This window comes from Ochotona curzoniae, unplaced genomic scaffold (genome assembly GCF_017591425.1).
Source record: "Ochotona curzoniae isolate NIBS_2020 unplaced genomic scaffold, NIBS_Ocur_1.0 contig_50, whole genome shotgun sequence".
NCBI lineage: Eukaryota > Metazoa > Chordata > Mammalia > Lagomorpha > Ochotonidae > Ochotona > Ochotona curzoniae.
This window is the reverse complement of record NW_024466446.1, coordinates 415,388-437,933: the sequence shown is the minus strand read 5'-3', so window position 1 is coordinate 437,933 and position 22,546 is coordinate 415,388.

Below are 22,546 nucleotides of genomic sequence, written 5' to 3'. Positions count from 1 at the left end.
TCTATAGCTTTGGCTTATGAGGATAGATATTAAATTAACTAGTCTCTGTTACAATTGTATCTGCATAATTTGTATGTACCCTTCTCATTAATCTCTCCATTTAGCATTTTTAAGCTTCTTGCTTTTCTTAATGTCATTTTACATGATTTTTAAACACAATTAATAGAATCGCAAATGATTCATTTTGTTTTTATGTGTTTAGTATTCTAAACATCTTTTTTTTTAAAAAAAAAAAACATTTTCTAGTTCATAATGCCTTAGGTATTTTTCTTTAGTAAAACATAGAGGTTAGGAGTTTACAACATTTAAGAAAAATACAAAAACGTTATTTAAAAAATATGCATGTATATATATTTTTGACTATTGATGAATGTGTGGTTTCAGTTTTACTATTTCCTGGTAATAGGGAAGTTTTTGTAGTTATAAACTTTACAGTATATTCCTGAGAATGAGAATAAACATATCCTACGATATGATAAAGAAAGAGAAAGTGTTTTGTCTTCTGCTTTTAGTTTCCTACTGGAAACAACGATGGGATTTGCAGGTGGCCTCTTTGTCTTTTTCTGTTCTCTCCTCCACCGTTTAATTCTCATTGCTTGTGTTCGTCACAGTGTTATAAGGTTATAATTCTATTAATTTGTAGATGTAAATCTCATTATTCGTGTGTTTTCTTCCTTTTCTTCATGTCCCAATTTTCCAACTTAAAATTTGTTAGCATAGTTTTATTTTTATTGGTACTATTGTTAAGTCCACCAACATTTCCTTGGAAAGGTTTGGAGTAATTTTGGGGTGAACTTTATTCTCTGATTTGTTCTCTTTTTACGAGCGCTTCAGCCCTCACAATTAAGCTCAACAATTCCGTAGCTTGTCAACCAGGCCCTCATAAACTTCCTTTTATACCATACTCAAGTAAAGCATTAGCAATGAAGTTATTCCCCCTAACATTGTAAAACTATCTCACTTACAACTGAAAATAGTGTAATATTTTTCCCAATATTTATAGAATCTATGAATGATAATTAGTCTTATCCTGAAATCCCATATCTAAATTCTGTAAGGTAAAAACTATGCTTTAAATCTTGTTGTAGCTATTCATGTATGTAACAAAATAAGAAGTGAAAAAAAAAACCAAAAAAAAACCCCAAAAGGGATGACATTTGCTTATTGTTTTTATATGCACCAAGTATATGGACAACGAAATAATGAGAAAATATTCTTGACAATTACAATGCCCTTTGTAACTTGCCATAGGCCATAGCTGTCATTTCTTACTCTCTGTTTCTGCTGTGCATCCTGCGTTATTTTTGCCTTCAGCTACAATCTCACAGGCTTCTACGCCTTCATTTTGCAATGTAATGCGAACTTTGTTTTGGAAGATCAGGGTAACGCTGAAAAAATACTCCAAGAGATTTTAGTATTTCATGCAGAGTCTTCTTCCTTTCTTCCCTCCCTCGTTCCCTAGCTTCCTTCCTTGCTTTCCTACATGGATCTGTTTCTCTGAATAATCCTGAAGATGTGATTACACCATTTTGCATCCCCACTACCGATTAATGAGACTTCCCGTCCTTCTGTCCTTGCGACCTGCTAACGCCAGGTGTTGTTAGTGGATACGATCATTTATACTCAATGCTTACATGTATATTTAATGGACATGGTCTTTTATTTTTAAAGAAACCCAACAAAAGCTGGAAAACAATCCTGTGAGAAGAGTTTGACTAAAGCTCTGAATAAATGCCCACTCTTGTAAAGGCACACTTTGCTGGTTCTGTCCGAAGCCAGTCACCACAGCCTTCTTTCTGCTACCTTCCATGACGACACTACGTTGTTTCTACTGCTTTTAGGATTTCATATATCTTTTTGTCATTTGGGATGGTAGGTAAGCATTAATATTACCAAAAATGTATTATAAAATGTCAGCATTGTGGCATAATTGGTAAAGCTGCCACGTGCAATGCTAGCACTCTTTATGGGCACCAGTGTGCCTGGCTGCTCCACTTTTGATCCAGCACCCTGCTAGTGTGCTTGGGAAAGCAGCAGAAGGCAGATCAGCTCCTTGAGATCCAGCTACGCACAGGGGGACCCTGAGGAAACTCCTGGTTCAGGATGGCCCAGCCCTGTCTGTTGCAGTCTCTTGGAAAGTGAGGCAGTGGATAAGAACATCTCTTTTTCCCTTCCTCTCCCTGGAGGACCATCCAAGAATGAATAATTTTATAATCAAGGAATTTATATATATAATTATAATAAATATAAGTGTATATATCCCCAGGCAAACAAAAGGAAAACTGCATTTATTATAAGGCAATAAAGTTAATATTAAATTAAATGTTCAGTTTATTTATCTTCTAGAAATGAATATGAAGTTAAGTATACCAAGTCTATAATCATTTTATTTTAAATGATCTTATTAACTTTGAAAAATACTTCAGAACATTTATTCTTGAAGAAGTTATGCCTTGAATAATAAAACTCTATTAATGCACTTTGAGAAAACTGATATTTTCAAATACATTATAGTCACACTGGAAAAATTTAAAATTGTAAAGCTAATGTTATCTCTGAAATATTTCATGTTAAATTTAAAACAAAGCCCTTTACAACAGAAGTGCAAACTGCATACTAAGTGTTTGTTATTTAAAGAATAAGAATTTATTAATTAATACTTAGTCCTGCTTCATTCAAATACTCAGAAGGTTATGTTTTAAACTTGCCTGATCATTCTGTGGGAAAAAGAAAAGTAAAGAACATAAAAACACAAACATTGAACTCTATTTCGAGAGTAGATTATTTATAGAGATTTAACATTTTATGACATTGCTATTAATTAGTCCTTTTAGTTTTGACAAAGAACTTCATCATTTTTATAACCTCTTTTTCACTGAAAGCATATGGACCACCCAACAAATAAATGAAAACAAAAATCATCACTATTTTGACTATACCTCTGCCTCTTCTGCTCATCACTTTGTCAAGCTAGCCAAACTTCCAAGATTCTTTTAAGCTTACATTAGTGTTACAAGTCTACACATTTAGTATTGTCAAACATCTATTGGTTTATTTAATTCTCACTTATTCTCTAGGCCCAAGAACAAAGGAAAATAGAACAACTCATGTGAAACAAAATCATTTTAAAATGGTTTCTAGATGCCAAACATCCTCATTTATAAATGTAATTTTTTTCTTCCAATAATTAACCAGGGTAGGATCTGGACCCAATCTGTGAGAAAATAAAATGAAGAGTTGCACAACTGAGTGACTCCACTAGTAAAGCATTTTCAGTGTTTCTAAACATTGATAATTGTTTCAAATTTACATTTTTGAAATGTATGGATAGATGATAAAATGTTGAGGATCAAATACACCCCATAGAGGAAAATTTGCAAATATTTGCTGTGAAGAATTTCTAAGCGAGTGGGCTGTTGGTTCTCCTTGCTTTGTGAAGACTCTGATCTTTTTGATGAAGTGATTTAAAGACAAATTTGACATGCAATTACATTAAGATAGTGGCCTTTTGCATAATTGTGAATGAAACCTCGATGAAAATGGCTTGGAAAGTTGCAACCTCCCTAAATAGAGAAATTACTATTTTTTAAAATGACATGTCCAAAATTTGAAAAGCTGAGTTCTTGGGGCTGGCATGGTGGCACAGTGGGTTGCCTCACCACTCAAGACACCGAAATCCCAGATGGGGAACAGGTGGTCCTCATTGCTCCACTTCTGATCCAGCTTCCAGCATGATGCTCATCACCCATGTAGGAGACTCAATTGGATTGCCAAGCTTCTGATCTCCCTCTAGGAGCAAGACGGTAGGTGGGAGCACGCTCTTTCTCTCGTCTTTCCTCTCTCTCTTTCTCTCTCTCTCTCCCCCTCCCTCCCTCTCTGTCTCTTTTTCTATGAAACATTGGCTTTCAAAAGAATAAATAAGAAATTGAAAAAAAAAAGCTCACTTCTTTAAAGGAGAATATATTGTCTTAAAAGATTTGGATTCTAACAATCTTGATGTCAATATAGATTGTTAAATCACTCAATGACTTCTTTATGCTAATTACCTAGTCAAAATTTTACATATGTGCTTTAACTGTAGAAAATTCTCTGTCCCCTAGCTAATCATTCCACAGATTTCTGTGCCCTAAAACACTACATATTTTATAGCTATAAAAATTTCATGCTGTGTGTGTTTAAAACCAAATTTGCAGTGCTATAAATGATGATAACTCAAGTAAAATATTATTAAAATTAAATATGTAAAGTTAAACAGAACTCTAAACAAAACATTTTGTTTATACTGTTAGAGCATCTGTTAGTCTAACAGACCCTTCTGTGTAATTATTGATGAGGTCTATAAAACAGTTCTCTTACACCAAATTAACCAAATTAAAAAAGAAGTACAGCAAATCTGTAATGGAAATATGTTTCAGAACTTTCAAGCACATGTGATACAAAATGAATATAACATTCCAACAAAAAGCATAAAAAGGCACATGATTCAGAAGTCCTTCATACCCTAATAAATACTTTTCGTTTATACCTGGCATTATTGTATAATTCCAATACTGCAGCTAAATCAAAATTTAAACATTTCTGACTTGGAAGAGCTAGATGTGCTTCTGTCTGTCATTACTGTACATTTCATACTCAACACCTTTCTATACCTGCCTTGTATTTAACAGACTGTGCTAATGCTAGCTCAGTTTCTTCAATCTTACCCATACTTATTTCTACATTGTCAAAATACAACGTACAGAAAGAAGAAAGCTGTAACTGCTGAAGTGGCTTACGACAGGAGCCAACATAGCCATTGCCCATAGGGTAGGGAACAGGAGAAGGACAACACTGAGAGAAGCAGTTGGGAAGCACATGCCAGATCTTCAGGCAGAGTTCCTCACACATAGCTGGAAGCTGTCATGGATGATGGTGCATACAGTGTTGGGTATCAGATTATTCAGTAGAAACCAGAAATATTTATTTGCAGGCAGTTATCTTCATTGCTAAATGTTTCCAATCTATTGAAATTGAACATTGGGTAACAAAAGTATTTATAAGCAATTCCTCCTATATTATTACAATATTTGAATCTGTGTGAGATTCCTGTTTCAAGGTTCAATAGTTGATTTGTGTTTCACAGCCGTGCAGAGTAGGGAATGTTTTTAGATGACATTTTTGGTTGTTTGAAAGATTTATTTGTTTATTTGAAATAGACAATGCCAGAGAAAGAGGAGGGGACAGAGAGATCATTGATCTGCTTGTGTGCTTATGAAACACCTGTAGCAGGCAGGACTGGGCCAGGACAAAGACAGGAAGGACCGGAGTGCCATCCAGGTCTCCTGTGCTCCGAGTGGAAGTTAGGCTTTGCAATCTGCATTCAGTGCTTGGGAGCTAAGTGGGAAGCCTAAGGCACATTGCCTTCCAGGTTCTCCAACATGAGACACAGGCGTCCTAGTGGCAGCTGAACAGCAGCTGACAATGCCAGACTGAGTGGCTTCTGAAGAGTTCAAGCTGGAAAGGGATGGGAAAGCACCAGAATGTTAAAGGCAGAGGTTGTGTTAAATGAAGCAAACACAAATGAGCTCTCTGCTAATGTGTGAATTGTCCGAGGCTGAATCGTGCTTGAGAGGTTCCTGACCTGAAGCTCATGTTGAATTGACAGCCTCTAGCCAGGAGTGTTAATTGATGCTATTTAGCATTATAAGAAGAAAGTGGACAGGATAAGATGGAATACTTCCATACTCTGCTCTCTGAAAGATTAGAAAGACATTCAGCAAAATCATGAAAAGATAATGATGTAATTGTAGATATAGGAAGGTGATATGAAAACCAATGTGTGTAAGATATGAAAAAAAAAACACACACAAAAAGGTTTTTTATCACTACAATTTAAAATCTGTGAGTCTGAAGGACAACATGAGTTCTACTGGCAGCCTTCACATATATTCACATTTTTTTTTTTATCTAAACTCATAGTACATTACCCAAATTCAACTCACCATAGTCTGCGTTGGAATTTATTCATTTTTTTTTCTAATTGGATTCTGGTCACTACTTATACTGATACTTAGTTTACAAAACTTGAAAATGTCTTAAAACTCTCATATGATCTCTGTAAAAGTGTGCATTTTGTGTATTTTACAAATGCAATGATTCTATAAATTTCAACACGTTATTGTCATTTCGAGGAAATCTGCACAGAGACTAACCTAGCATTGTAGAGTTAGCTGGGAAAGAAACTCGGAGAGAGGTATGCTTCTGTGTATGTGTGCATTTTTTCACCTATCAATAGCTGCTAAGCATCACTTTGATTCCTTCCTTTTCATGTTGTAACACAGCTCAAAGCACCAAACCCATTCTCCAGTGATTGGGACAAAAGTAGGTTAGTAGAGTGGGTTGCTAGGAGACCAGTGTCAGCGTCATCTATGACCTTGCAGCATTAAAAACTCAGTATGGATTTATCGAGCTTGTGGCACATTGTCTATGTCCTTTGCTCTGGCCGTGTTATTCCATTTCCTTCCATCCCACTGTTTTTCTATTCTCTGCTTTTCTCATACACAAATGTGAACACGTGGGGCCACACAACTCCCTTGCTTGAGGCCTCCTAATTCCTTCGAGTGATTCCTCCGCTGCATCGAACCATGCCATTGTCTCTTGCTAACAAGGCACTCCAACAGCTGCGTCAGCGAATCCTGATGCTTTTAAAAGGCTGATTCTTCATACTATAGCTGTAAGAAACACAAAAATCGGTTCTACTGGGAACAGCATTATGAAAAATGTATAAACATCACCGAGTAATTCTGCTGTCACATTCAAAATGCTTTCTCAGAGTTGCATCTACAGCGTTCACTGCCGAGGGGGCAGGTGCAGTAGTTTCACGGAGGAGGAGCTCAGATGCTTCTGTGATCTCCTTGGTGCGTCTCTTTTTGGTAGTGTTTACCACATGGAGCTCATCAAGAAAAAGGTGCCAACACAGTGAAGTAACTTGTAAAAACATCCTTATATGTCAAATCGCTTTTGTTTTTTTCCTTTTCTTCATCGATGTGCTTGGTTTCAAAAGCGTTACCAATCACATTGGGATTAAATGATTGATGTGTGTGTGTGTGCACCTGTGTGTGGTTAGAATGGCATTCTTGAAATCACAAAATGATGCTAGGAATGTGCAAGTATAGCCTCCTCCTCCTCGACTGGAGCAAAAAACCCTACGTTCAGATTTACTATTTTTTTTTTAAACGGTTCAATTGGGAACATCTGAAATAGAGATAAATATGCAGAAATGTCTCACCAGGGCAAATTTTTGGGCTTTGGATAACTATTCAACCATAAAATATTATTTTAACTAAGCTCAATTAAAATGTATTTTCCAAATTCAAATAGTTAAGTAACATAGTTACTGAATTGAAAGGTGGAGCTATCCACCAGGGAGAAATTCTGTTGTAATTGCCCAAAAGAGACTTTTGTTCAAAACTTAATATCTGCAATAACTATGATACTGGATACTGAATAATCACTTCTTAATCTTTTCTGTTCTAAATGAATCTTTAAAATTATCAATGGCCAATAAGATATAAAGTATTAAAGAAGGTTGTCTTATGCATGTTTATTGAAGTCCTGAAGAATTTCTATAAATTTGGGAAAGTTTGAGATATTCATTGTGAATGAACTTTTATTCTGCCAATATAGAAATTAATCCCATATTGTGCTTATTGAAATGGTCAATGATGTTACAGCTGTATAATTCAGGAAAACAAAGTCATATCGGTCTACATCAAAACAGCATTTTCTGTGAATTCAGCAAGATATTTTTAGAGATTTTCTGAAAAAATAGACGCTCTAAGGAAAAAAAAATTGTGCTTTCTGAAAGTTGAAAATCATTCTATTATATATGTTAGCATTTAAGGCGAACAAAGTCTGATGTCATGGTGTACCAGTCTAAGCATCCTTCTGAGGTACCAATTGGAATCGTAGCTGCTCTACTTCTGATCTAACTTCCTGCTAATGGCCTGGGAAGTCAGCAGAGAACAATCACACCCTTACTTCTCTGCATCCAAATAGAGACCTGGAAGAAACTTTTGACTCCCAGCCTCACATTGACCCAACTTTGGCCATTGTAGTCATTTGAAGAATGGACTAGCATGTAGAAAATAACTCTCTCTCTCTCTGTCTGCTTTTCTCTCTCTGGAAATCTGCTGATCCAAAAAATAAACAAATAAATGTTTCTTCGAGAAAATTAAGATGAAAAGTCAAGGAAGAAAAGGCAGAAGGTGAAGAAAATATTTCTTACATTTCATGTTTGAGTGTAACTTGTAAAATATGACTCAGAAAGGCTCTTGAAGACCACTATTAAACAATTGATGAGGATACATTGTAGACAAAGAATGAATGCATAATCATACACCGAGGTAAGTGACACAGAGCAATGCAAGGCAGAATGAAAGCCAGGCCTAAGGAGAACCTACATGCCAAAGCTTTGGCTAAAGACTTGTTTTTATTTATTCATTTATTTTTAAGAAAATAAACATAGGTCGACATAGAATGAAAGAGGATCTTGCATCTGCTGTTTTAGTACTCAAGTGCCCACAACAGCCAGGGAAAACCTGACCAAAGCCGGTTAGTCCATCAGGGCTAGCACTTTTTGGGTAGTGATCCCAACAACTGGGCTGCAGTTTGCACGTTAGCAGGAAGTTGGGGCCAGAACTGGAGTTGGCACTGGAACGTGAACCCTGATATGTGGGCGTGCCAAGCAACATTTTAATCAGTGTGTCACAATTCCAATCCCCAAATCATTGTACTGCCTCTGAGAAAATGAACACTTCCCCTACTTTCACGAGTCACTGCTGAAGATTTAACTGTGAAACTAATATAATGAGAAATTAAATGCTGTATGAAATCAATTTCTTTAAACAAGAAATAAAATAATACTGCATTTAATATTTCACATGCATTAGCCAAAGAAAATATTGCGTATTTATTATCAGAGATAAAGCATTTTTACATCTGGCCTTTGAGTCTGAAGGAAGATACAGGTATACAAGTAACAATTACAACACACAAGAAAAAATAGTGTTAAAAGATGTAAGAGAGCCTGCTGTGGCAGCAGGATGGATAGTTCATAACTGGCATATTCATGTTATTACAGTGGTCCTGACAGGTGTGTGGGATATTCCAGAAAAATTAAGATGGTTCTTGGGGCTGTTCAACAGCCAAACTCTGCAAACAGCGATTGGTTCAAGCGACTAGCTCAGTCCATCCAGGGGAACTCGAGAAAGCCATTCTAGAGAAAGTACATTGAACTTAAAGTCATGCCAGCCCACAATTTTTTTTCTATCCCGACTGCTTGCCCTTATAACTAATTTAGAGGAGTTTAAGAATTGCTAGAAGAGCTGCAAAATAGATACATTGTGTGCCCTACTGCTGGGTGTATTTCAGATTGGGATATTACCATGACACAAAATCCATCAACGGTAATACCAAACGAATACACTCTCTTGTATCAACCAGAAGCTCTCACAATCAAACGGGAAGACAAAAATTTCCCTGTTTCACCCTGGATGACTGTAGATGGCTCATCTATTCATCCACTGCATTCCAAAGCTATCAATAAATATTCAAAATGTGCAATAGGACTGTTATAGTTTAGGTTTTATCTCCTTCAGCTATTAGGCAAGCTAAATTAAGAGTAAGCTAATAATGGCATCATTCAGACATTTTTTTTCTTTAACTTTAGAATAATGTTTTTGGAAGAGCACCGCGTTGGCCTGGGTGCCTAGACCTGAATAGAGAATCTATTTCCCTCTAAGCGTGCTTATTCTGGCAACTTATGCAGATGCGAGAGATGAGTGTGGGGGATCATGGGAGTTATTCTTGATAGTGTTTTCTCCGTGGAAAATGCACTTAAAAAGGAAAACCCGAGAGCAGCAGTGTCCTCACTGACTCTCTGGACTCACTGGTGCAGCTTTTTAGAAATGGAGCAAATCTGGTCCACAGTGAAGAAACGCATGCTGCTAATGTGTTCTCTGATCAGCCTCTGCATCAGGTCATATGTACATTCCAATGAACATATCTCCCCTCTGGAAAGCCATAAAAAACGGTAATACCAATAGATAAATATTTAAAGCAAATCTTCAGAACTTTCCTGGAAAAGTACCACAGGATGTCTGGTATATAAAGCCTGAAATTGTTAGCTTATCATAGTGTTCACAAAAAACTCCAGTATGTCACAACTTTAACATGCTTAGGTAAGAGGAAAGACATTTTTCAAGGAATTGAATACAACCACCAAAACAGAGAAAAATGTCTCCGAGTTTCATAGAGTGTGTTGTTTGTTTTTTACTTATGTTGCTGAATTAGCAGATTCATGGTCAGTATCTTTCTTCTGTGATTTCCTGATTGATCTCTGCGAGTGCCAGCTCTTGGGAAGGCTGATGATTCTGCAGTCTCGGGGCTAAATGGCTCTTGCACGTAATTGAAGCGTTTAAGGGTGTCTTAAATGACTGCCTTTGAACCTTTAGGGAAAGTATACGCAACACAGGCATAGTGTGGGATAGCCCCAGTGGTCTGGTTAGTAAAACAAAGCCCCTAGCTGAAAGCTAGTTACCAGAGACCTTGCAAACACAGTACAACGATGTATTACATACAACGGCCATTTTAGCTTTAACATAGCACAATGAAGCCCTGGAAGGCTTGACAAACTAAACAAAAATAAAACCCCAAGGTAACAAGCAGAAATTCACAGGGGCCTCTTTGGGTGCCCTACTAATTTTGCTAATTCAAAAAGGGATAATTGCAGAAAGTTAGTGGACACATTTAAAACTCCTTAACACATTCAGTTTCTATCACTGGCCTATGGGTAGAGGGTCTACAAAAGACTGTAAGCTAGCACAGCAAAATGAGCGTTGTGGTTTTAATGTTCCAAGTGCTTTGTATGGAGCACTTTTGATTCTCCAAAGGGGAAAAAATAATTGTACTTCTAAACCAAGTAGTTTTCTTCTATATCAAATGTATAAAAAGATGACCCTGTGATGTTTGTATTAATCCACATAAAAGACACTCTTGCCATGAATCAGTGCTTTGAATAAGCAGTCATGATTTTTGCAATATATTCTGAAAATTAAATCCAGGAATGATGTGTGACATTTTTTTCCCCTCATTTCATCGGCATAGAGTTAGAATACACTTTTAAGTTTTACTTGTGTAGGAGAGAAATTCTTGTCTCCCTGCCCATTCAGACAAAGCTAATTCAGCTATGTATGATGTCCCACAGTTTATCATAATGTGTAGTCGTGTGATCTACAGGAAGTAGATTTTATGGGAAACAATTAAATAAAAGTATAGTAATACCTCCATGAGCAGAAAACACTTCAGAAAGTCAACTACTTGCCCCACCTGCTTGGGCAACCAGAATTTGTCTGTCCAGCATCCTTCTGGCTGAATTGCTAGGATGTGCCATTTCAACTGCAGATTTCATTTGCTGTGGGTTGGATGTAGAGGCAGTGATCCAACCCTCTACTCATCAATTAAGATTTTTCTACATCTCTCTCTCACTGTAACATCATTCCCTCAGTTGTATTTAGGTACGAATCGCCCTGCACGCCTACAGAACTGAAAGGACTCAGAAGGAACATTTCTTCCCTCACATGCTTCTTCCATTTTTGAGGCTGACAGTAAGTAGCAAAACTGGGACTCATGGGAGAAGCTGCAGCTCAGAGAAGGGGTGACGTGAAATCCAGAGCACCTAAATCACAGGGGCATGAAAAGCACTCACTTGGAAGAGAGACTTCGGATGAGAAGGACCAAGGTTAAGGTTTTTGAAGGGCCATGTTGTGATAAAAACATAAGGGAAATGTGGCACGTGACTTTGGGTTTCAATGTCCTAATATTTTCTGTGTGAAAGTTGTTAGATGTTATTTCATGAACATGGTTTGATAGCAGTGAGTGTTTTTCTTCAAGAAACTTTGGGCAGAATTTGCTCACCTGTGAGTCAGATTCCTTCCATACTTCCATCTTCTGTAACTATATTAGTGAGCATTTTATGGTTTAAAATAATTGAGAGGTGATATTTAGGAACGAATACAATTTATTTATGTTCACCATTTTGGCCGTTCATAGTCCAGGAATGGGATGCCTATCCCATTGTTCTGGTGTTTGGTTAATGTAGCAAGTAATAAAATGCATGTGAGGAAAAATCACACGGCAAGCCATGCAGCCCAGAAAAAGGAAGTTCTCCTGACTTAGGTAGCCAACGGTTTCCTGACAACTGCCCTCTCTGGGCCAGTCTCTCCCAGTGCCAAGGACCCCATTAGGCTCACTTCTTAGATGCTGTGATTAGATCAGGTCTTCATGTCTAATTTACATTATTATTCCTCGACTCATTAATTGCTTGCAGTTTAAATGTCTGCCAAAACTACTTAAGACTGGATAGCCGCTATGATCACTGACCATTCAGGAACTGTTCTACCATGGTTGAAATTTCTCTTAGCCTAATGCAGGACAATAAATATCATAGGAAGTTTGAGGCATTTGAAGTAGGATTTGAGCCATTCAGTTTAGCTTTGGAATCTGGGCCAATGCATTTAATTGAGAACACATTTAAATGTCTTTGATATTTCTGTATAGAAAAGTATAATACCCAAGGGCAACACATACTTCATCTAAGTTACATTAACTTTGTTAAATAAGCAAATAATCATTTACCTGAAAGCAAAAGAAATAGACACAATATGTTACTGGCTTTAGCTTTTTTTGCATCCAGAAGAAGCAATTGCTTTTCCACATAATTATTTTTAATCAGTTATTAGTCACACTGAATAAATATTTTATAAAGATGACATAAGAAACAATTCAAGTTTCCTATAAAACCAATTGATTCCTGTATATTTGCAACTCTTGAAAAATTTTCTGTGGCTTCTCTTGACTGGGTAGGATGTATAAAGACAAGAACAGCATGACTTCCAAACGTTACTGTGGCCTGTAGCATGGACGTGCATGATCTGAAATAGAATTACAATGGCTGTAAAGTTTATTACATAAGTTTTAAATTGAGAGGGACTTGGTGAGTTCTACGGCTGAATTTGCTGAGTGCCATGTTTCCAACTGCCATGATCAAATTTAAAATAATGTTTTCGTTTTATTTGAGGACAGATTTGGCGTAGCCTCGTGTGCGGTGCACAGAGACACTACTCCAAAGGAAATAGTTATCCAGGAGCTTGTCTGAGAGACCTGTCCTTGTCTTCACAGTCAGAAACGTACCAGAATTGGTGAGAAAGGTCAGCCATGAGACAAGTGACGGTGATGAAGATAGTTGTAAGACGGACTCTGCTGTTATTCTACGCTGTTAGATAAAGCGCGCGGAAGGGAGTAATGGAATAAGTTGTAGTCTACTGGCCCTGAAGTATCCATATTCTGCTTGTCAAAACAACAACATGAGTTTATCTTCTTTCTTTCATCATTCTGTCATTTTTTTATAGTTTTGCAAATACCTGGATATTTCAAATGATAATGTGATCCTAAATCCTAATCTGATATCCTTTGCTGGCTTATACAGTAATCTGTTTATTTTCATCAGGTTGCCATAGCCTGAGGCCTCAGATAACTGTACAAGGTGAAGTGCAAGCAGTTATGTTTTTATTCAAATGAAAGCTTTCATTTCCTGTGACATTACCTGAATAATCCATACAAAGATTGTTTAACATCCGGAGCATTTCAGTATAACTACTTAGCTCTTTATATTAATTTGTAGGTATAGTAACAGCCGCCAGCACTTTTTCTTCAAACTGTATCCTTCAAGTAAGAACATAAAATTCTTTGTGTTGTGAATATGAAACGGAGCTCAGCAATGGATTTTATGCGCAGGATTCTTGATGTGGACACCTTTTTGAGGAAAGCTAGCAGCAGCAGAACCCTGTCCCTGGAAGTGAGAGGAGATGCTGTGAATCACACCAGCAAGTTGCTTATCAATCTCTGCCACCTGTTAGACTTCCACAAGATGGAACATCACTAGGTTTCAGCTCTGAAAAGAGGAAACGAATATTTTGGGGAAAAAAAACCCTATTTCCAACTCTGCCCAGGTGGATGTATAATCCATGGCATTGTTTGAGACGATACAATATTTTAAAAATGATTTCAGTTTGCTGAGCGGTAAAACATGATATTTACTAAAATGTGCAATGTGATGGTGTTTGCATGGAATTCTGACATTGTAACATATTTTTTCAAAGCTTAGAGTTGCACAATAAATGTTCTGGAAAAGAAAACTAAAAACATTCTCCACCAATTCATGTAAATCCTTAAAGTATGCACATATTATAATTAAATCTGGCAATGAGGAGGTGACAGACAAAGCTTTTGTAAATAACTCGATGCATCTTAAAAGCAGCTATTCGGAGACCAAAACCATGGGACAATGCACAATAATAACTGTTGTTGTGACTTTAAAGTTTCTGAGATTTTTTTTCTCTATAGAATACAGTGTTCCTTTTAGTTCTTTCATAACAAATAGAAATATGAAGCATTGAGAAATAGAAAAATCATGACTCATCTGAGAAGTACGCATCTTTGTTGGAAGCATGGATGACATTGATGCAAGAAGAAACTGGTGTAATGAAAAAATTCTGTGAGATTACAAGTCAAATTGTCATTACAAGTGGATTTTATAGAGCAGGCAGTTTAGGAAATATATATTCCTTAGTTTTAGACCTTCATGATCACATTTTTGATTAATGTTGTGTGCAAAGTGGCATTTATCTATGGCTTTAATCAATTATCATTAGAAAATAGCATATACTACGATTTATATTTAGGAGCTATCCAAATTTTAATTTGACACTTCATCCGGTTTTTACAAAATTATAAGTAACCTGCAGGTAAAAATTACTTGGGCTTTCATAAATGCAAGCTTTGAAATGAACCAATCCTTGCACAGCTGCCCATCTTTCACGTGGAGTTGGAACTTTATTATGAATTATTCCAGGATACATGGTTTCCCTCAGCGTCTGTCTTGCGGTAGTTTTCTTTTTTGAAAAATGGCTACTCAAACCACAGGGTGACTGTGTGGATGGCTAAGTCCTCGGGTGGCTTTTTGGTCCCCTTTCCTCATTGCATCCGTAAACAAAGAGGAACTGGTTCCTTGAGTCACCAAGCTGTCTTTTCTCTTTTCCTTGTACAACTGACCAGCAAAGGGACTTGGCAACCCGTGACTTCTAGTGCCCTGGTGGATTGTTCTTCAGCAGAAAACATCCGTGACAGTGTTTGATTTCTGCTGGCTCTGATGCCGGCTACTTCATAGCCTGAGCTCGTCTGGCGTCATGTCATTCAGCCGATGCTTTGTCAGCAAGGGAAAGGAAGTATGAATTGACACTCTCATATGACCTTAAACCAGTCCTGCTTGTTTTAGAAACAACGTCACTTATTCCTTAGTTACACTTTTCTATTGGCAAACAGAAATTCTCCTATCTGCACTAATTCGATGTTTTATTTTAAACGCTGGGTCAATTATCATGAAAAGAAATCAAATTTAAAAAATGATAGAGTACCACAAACTCATAGAAAGAAATCAGAATTTCTCATATGTAAAAAATACAAGCATTGATTCATGCAGTAATTGTCATTGATACACAGGTACCATTATTAATACAATAAGCGGCAGGAACTATTTAAGAATGTTTCACTTATTCTTCAATGTTTTAAATACTTATTTATTTTATTTAAAGACCCAGGTACAGAGAGAAAGTCGGGGAGACACATGCATACATATATTCAGGGAGAGAGAGAGAAACAGAGAGAGAGAGAAGAGGAGAGATCTTATATGTACTTGTATTATATTTATATTATCTCAATATTTACAAATAATATACCTAGGAGCAAGAGGGCAAGAAAGCTTGTGGCTCTGGAGACACAGATGAAGGAAACATTTTGGAGCAGAATGAAAATGAACTTAATTAATAATAAACTGAAAGAAGCAGAAGTGTGAAGGCTCAAGTTATAGCAGAAGAACATTTTGTCCCACAAATAAACACGTTACATTATTTTATGCACAATGTGTGTTTTATTTCACTGAAATATGATCGTCTTTAATATCTAGGTCCCAAATAATAAAATTGCATTCAAAAATACTTGTGCCAGGAAGCAAATGCTATGGTGCAAAAGCAATCGTGCTAAAATGACTGAGAAACTACTGGCCAATGTGTAGTGATTTTAGCATCATGAATATGGTAAGAATTGTTTGCAGCATGCTGCATATTGCAGGATCCATAATCCGCAGCAACATTCAAGGGCTCAAAGAGAAATATGTGTCATCTTGGTGATAAGAAAAACTTCTAAAAACAGCAAATAAAGCTTACAAGCGTAGAAAGGAAGTATATATACAATGTTTGTGGTATGCAAGTTCCCATTTTCTATGTAAAAATGTGATTCAAGTAAGCTCATTAGTCATTGGTTGAACAGAAATTGGCTGAAACCTTGTTGTGAAATAATTTTTACACAATGTGTCAAAGTATCAACCAACAGAGTACTAAAACCAACACACACATTTTATCTGAAGTGAAGGACTTTACTCGGGATATTTTTGTTTGTTTGTTTTCACCAGTTTTAACAGGACGGCTCTGTATGGTACGCATGAAATATACAACGTAGCTCTGAAGAATTATTTTGATAAATGTTTCATGTTTTATTTAATCACATTTGTAAAATGATGTATTTCTCATTCATTTGAAAATCAGGAATTCTTATTTTCATTTGAAAAGGGAAAGATCAATCACCCAGCTGCAGATTCACTTCCTGTGACACGGCCTGGACCAAGTCAATCTGCAGCAGTGATAGGTTTTCCCATGTTGGTGGCAGGGAGACGAGCACTTGCGTCATGCTCCGGTGAATCCTCACCCACACTTGCTGGGAGCTGGATTCTAAACACAGCAGCAGGGACTGGAACCAGCACTCAAATATGGGATGCTACACTCCCAAGTGATAGCTTAACACCATTTACTTTCTTTCTGGTTTTGAAATAGATAACACACTATGGTGTATAGTTATCCCCAAATTTGTTCTTGCTGTTTAATTGGGACTTTGTGCCTGGTGACCAGAATCTCACCATCCCTCAGGACCAAACCCTTAGTAACCACCCTTTCATTTTCTCCAGAACCCAACCTTTATAGATTCTACACAAAAGTGAAATCATGGACTTCATTTGATATAGAATTCTCCCACAGCATCTCATCTCCTCCGGATACTCCAAAGCAGACAAAGATAGACCACGTTTCTGGATTTCCACGGAACACAGTTTGATAATATACTGTTTCAATCGTGCATGGGCTTTCCTGTCCTGCCTTTTTCCCAGGGAAGCTGTGACATACTGAAGGAAGCCTGTGGTATATTTCCAATATATCACAGTTCAAGGGCCACGCTGATGGGTCTCAGGCATATGGAATCTTGTCCAGGGTGTACATTCCTCTCTACCTTGGCAGTGCCCTTTAAAACCTGTGTCACCAGAGCATCCACATATCTAACTAGATCTGGCGAACACCTGCGTATCCACCAAAGCCACAACCACATTTACTCCTCTGGGATCAAGCCCACAGGAATGGGGACAGATTCCACAAAGTGACTTGGGGATAGCAATGTATTCTCAGAACTGTATCCAACAGTTATGTTACATCTGTTCTCTGTGTATCACCTTATCATGAGAATTGAGGAAAACTGTATTACAATAATTATCTGGGCTTTCATTGTAACCCTGAGAATCTGATATATCAATAATATTCATTTAAAAATAAATGAAGAATGAATGCCCCAAAATATCGTGTATGGTCATTCCACAATGTTTTCTAGAGAATGATTCTGGAATCCTACAGACAACAAAATCCAAGGATGGCATAAGGTTTACTTAAAGCCTATATGTATTTCCCATATACTTTAAACCATCTCTGCATTACTTATAATAACTAACACAATGTAAATAACATGCAAATAAGGACTATATGATGGAGGGATCAATGGCAAGAAAAAATGTATATATTCAGCAGAGACGTGGATTTTTAAAGAATTTTCCATCTGTGTTTTGTGAATAGATGGACTGAGACCTGTGAATATAGAGGATTAATTGCATGGTTTTGAAGTGAGACCAGTAACAGAGGATAAGTTGAAAAAATTCAATTTAAATTTTTAAAAAAATGTTAGCCTTAAACTTAGAGTCACATTTTGTGAAAAGCGTCATTAGTAATTGTAATATAAAAACCGTGCATACATCTGTGTGTGGTTACAAAGAACAAAAATCAGAACAACTGGTTGTTTTCATAGTATTTTGGCCGATTGGGGTGCTGGAGAAGGGTCACACATCCCCAGGGATTTGCAATGTCATACTCAGTTTCTGCCCCTAGCGAATACATCTGTGATTAAATGTTTCTACTTGAATGTAACGCTCAGAAAAAGCGCCATTAATTCACACAGTTAAGCAAACACAACCAAGGTTTAACCTTATCTAGAGTAAAAGGACTCCCTCCCCCCAAAAACATTGTTTAGACTCGTCAGAACCTGTTAGACTAGTGTTAACATACTGCCAATCTCTCTGATATTTGGACAACCTTGACATTGCTTTCTTAATGGCTACTGGTGTAAGCTGCTAATAACATAGACATTGACGTTATAAATGAACACCCTGGGGGGTGCAGTGATATACAGCCTCATTTTCAACAGCTGTAGGGCAAGAGAATAGTTTCATAAGTGATTTTGGTCTTGCAAGGATGTAAATTTTATGTTATCATGTCGTGTGATTATTTTCAATCATGACCAGTCATCCATACATTGCTAATGATTTACTACATGCAACGTGGGAAAAAAAAACCACTGATTATTCATTAGCAGAGAGAATGAAAGGCCTAAATTAAGATCATTGTTGTAAGTACCTATTGACTTGCAACTTAGCCCTGTAGTGATTCCTCCAAGAGCTAAGTCAGTCATATGCAGGAATCAAAGATGCCATTTGAAAGCATGCCTATTACTGCTCTCACCTGCTTTGATACAGCCCTTATTAACACGGCTTTGAAGCAAAAGAAGACTCTACTTTGAAGTGATGGGTATAAAAAGTTTTAGTGTTCCAAATTAAAACATTATTTTGTAGTCTTATCTGTCTCGGTAAACCTCTCAGTGTGAAAACTTTCAGATCAGATTCTTCCTTCTCTTAAAAAAAAAAAGGAGACTTTAAAGAAGTTTTCAAGTGAAGACTCTGACAGGATATGGTATGTGTATTGGCTATAATAAGCCACTCTCTAATACCTCCAAAACTGAAGATGTAGAAACAAGTTCACAGTAACTTAAAGTGAAGAGTAGGAACATATCAAAGGTATACTCTAATGTATATAGTATTACAAAAATACACACACATATATGTGTGTGTGTATATATATATATATATATAGGATGGAATCACTGTCTTTAGTATCCATTGCTCCTTGTCAATTTTGTTTTTCCAAGAAGGATCTTTGTATCATGGTTGTCAAAATAATGAGTTTGCCATAAGTACTTACGATATTAAACAAACACAGTATTTATTTAAGATGCAAGTAGTGTCCAGACAACAGAACAAATATCAAATCTAGGCAAGACACTGTTAAAGAAAGCTAGGTAGCTTCAGTCACTGGCCAGGAATATTGTAGAAACATGTGCATCAGAAATGGGGACCTTGGCAGAGGATCCTGTACAGAGCAATGATTCTTGACAGAAAAATAAGCAAACATGCAAGCATGGAGTGTCTGTAGAAGGACATGACCCACCTACCAGGACACCTTCACACAACTTCACTGAAACTTCCGTAAGGAGTCTCATATACTTTGACCTCTGCCATGCACAGGGGACGCCTTGGCAGATTATGCTGTAGACTATGTTCTCATGTAGACAGCATTATTCCCAATGAATTAGAGCGACCCGAGGGGATGTGTGTGCACTGGAGGATGAGGTGTACCTGTTCAACGTGCAGAGTTTTCCAGGAGGAGCCAGGAAGCAGAAATCAAAGCAAGAAGTATGCTCACTAGGATCTGAAGATGGTCAGCCGCTTGAGTACAGGAAGAGATTAATCAGAGGAGGAAACAGGCGGAGATCTTCAGGCCTCAATGCGCTTTCATGTAAAGATCCAAGCAAAAAAGACAATGAGTTCATGTAAATCTGTCATTATTACTAAATGCAGTTGTTTTTAAATGTAACAGATTTAAGCCTTTTTTTTCAATAAACGTTCACCTCACCAAGATCCCTATTTTGGAATGTGGAGAAATATGTCCATGAGAATCGCATTGCTCAAGACTGCTTGGAAAGCACCTGTTATGCCAATGCTTTCAGCACCCCATGGAGCATTCCTTGAATAGCTCAGATCCATGGAAAATCATAACTTGAAATTGGATTTGCTTTTTGGAAGCAATCATTAGCCATTGGGTGCCAAGTTTGCTGAATGAAATGGGTAAGACGTGCACGGTTTTGACTCCAGAGAAACGCAGTCTTTAAAAGGAGTTAGGCTAAATGTGAGTGCCTTTCAAATCAACTCAAATCAAATCTTAAAAGAACATGCTCTACTCCTCTTTGAAAACGGCTTGTGGCAGTTTTGAAATTGAGATTTCTTCCTGTGTAAACTCTGTGTGTACTTAGGAAGGAAAAAGTGGTTATTGTAAAACTGTATTTTAGGATGCCAACAGCTAGTTCAGCTAAAGCAGCTAACACTGGACCAGCTCGAAGCCAGGAGCCAGGAGGTTCATCTGGGTCTCCTTCGTGGGTGTCAGGGGCAGAAAGACATCGGCCATCTTCTACCACTTTTCCCATCCATTAGCAGGGATCTGATTGAAAGTAGAGCAGTTGGGACACAAACTGGTGCGGAAGTTGAATGTATGCCCACTTGCAAGCATTGCTTCAGAGGGCATTACCTAAACAGATACCATATAGAAGAAAACATTGCTAAGCCATACTACCTTATAGAGGAAAAAGCCTATTTAACCTAAGCCTCAGCACAATGGGACGAGAAAAACGTTATTCTTTCGCTTTCTTTGACCTAACTTTAGATGCAAAAAACCTGTGATTTTTATCTTGCGTTAAGTATAGCATGATCCCAGAGCTTAAATTATTAATGGAATTTTCTTATGTTTTTAAAATATTCATAGAAGATCAGACAAGAGTTGAAATGGACAATAGAGAGTATTTTAAACAAGATGCTCCCTGATTGAATAGATCAACAACTTCCATGTTCCGTGAAACAACTGGTTTTCCTTCTTTCTAAATCATGTGTGCCTTTGTTAACCTGATTTCAAATTTCCACATGTAGCGTTCGCTTGACTGACAACATGGACTGCCAAAAGCAGTTAAGGAAGAAATATTAAAATAACTTCCACCGCGTGAAAACAGTCTTCATTAACACTCTGAATGACAGACAATTCCTGTGTTGACAATACTTACACATTATGAATAAATGGATTTTAAATCAGTAGTTGACTGTTAATATAAATGATATTTAAGACTGAAGAAAAGGTGTGGTTGTTTCATTTTAAAACACTGGAAACATAAATAATATTTTATCTTTCCTCAGATGAGCAAAGTTTGTCCTCAGCCTCCAGGCTGACCAGCAAGGAGTATGCAATTTGATGAGCTAATAAATTCGACTTTATTGAATGGGATAAGTGAAGGATGATTTTATTATGAGATGTTGGAACTTCCCTCTCAGATTTTCTATAGATCCTCCAAAACGTTTCTGTACTTAATTCAGTATCTTCTGCTATACTGGTCACTTTGAATAGATTATTTGCTTAAGTGACCTCTGATTTGGAGAAGTTTTGGCCTGCTACCCTTTCTGATAGAGGTCAGTCACTTTCCAATTCATGTTTCTGTGAGACCTTAGCTGCAGTCTATTTATATATCCCTGGTCTGATTATAAAGTGATTAGCATTGCCCTTATGCCATTCCCTTTCTGGATGTGTGCATGGCATTTAGCATTACCCTGGCTCTAAAGGCATCGATGTTATAAGAGTTCTTAATCTTCACTATAGGGCGTGTTACTCAATGTGATCTTGGCAATAACTGAATAATTTGACATATTTGGAAGTACTAGCTAATTTCACATATGAAACTTAGCCAAATCCATCATATTCGTATTTTAAAAATACTTCACATATAACCTGCCACATTGAAAAGTCTGCATTTTGCATCACTTCTTTGGAAAATAAATATTCATTTCGTATCTATATTAGAACAAAAAGTGGTTATAGCCTTTTAACTTTGTCGAACACAATAATAAAAATTAACTATTTACCCATCCATTTATATACCTCTTTAAATTTACTTTTATTATGGAATGTGGGATACTGGTGTCAGGGTGACAAAAAAGATCTGTCTTGGTTTTGAGGGGAAACATGTAAAACCGTTTTCAATTGTGTAAGATTTTAAGCTCACTTCACTTGTGGCACATGGAGTGCTTAGATCTGCATGGAAAAATGGGGACAATTTCACAAAGGACATGGCATTTGAATGGGTACTTTACATCCAAGTAGGAAGTTCTACTGTATTCAGTCACATCAACAGTATCAGAGTCGTGATTGGAGAGGAT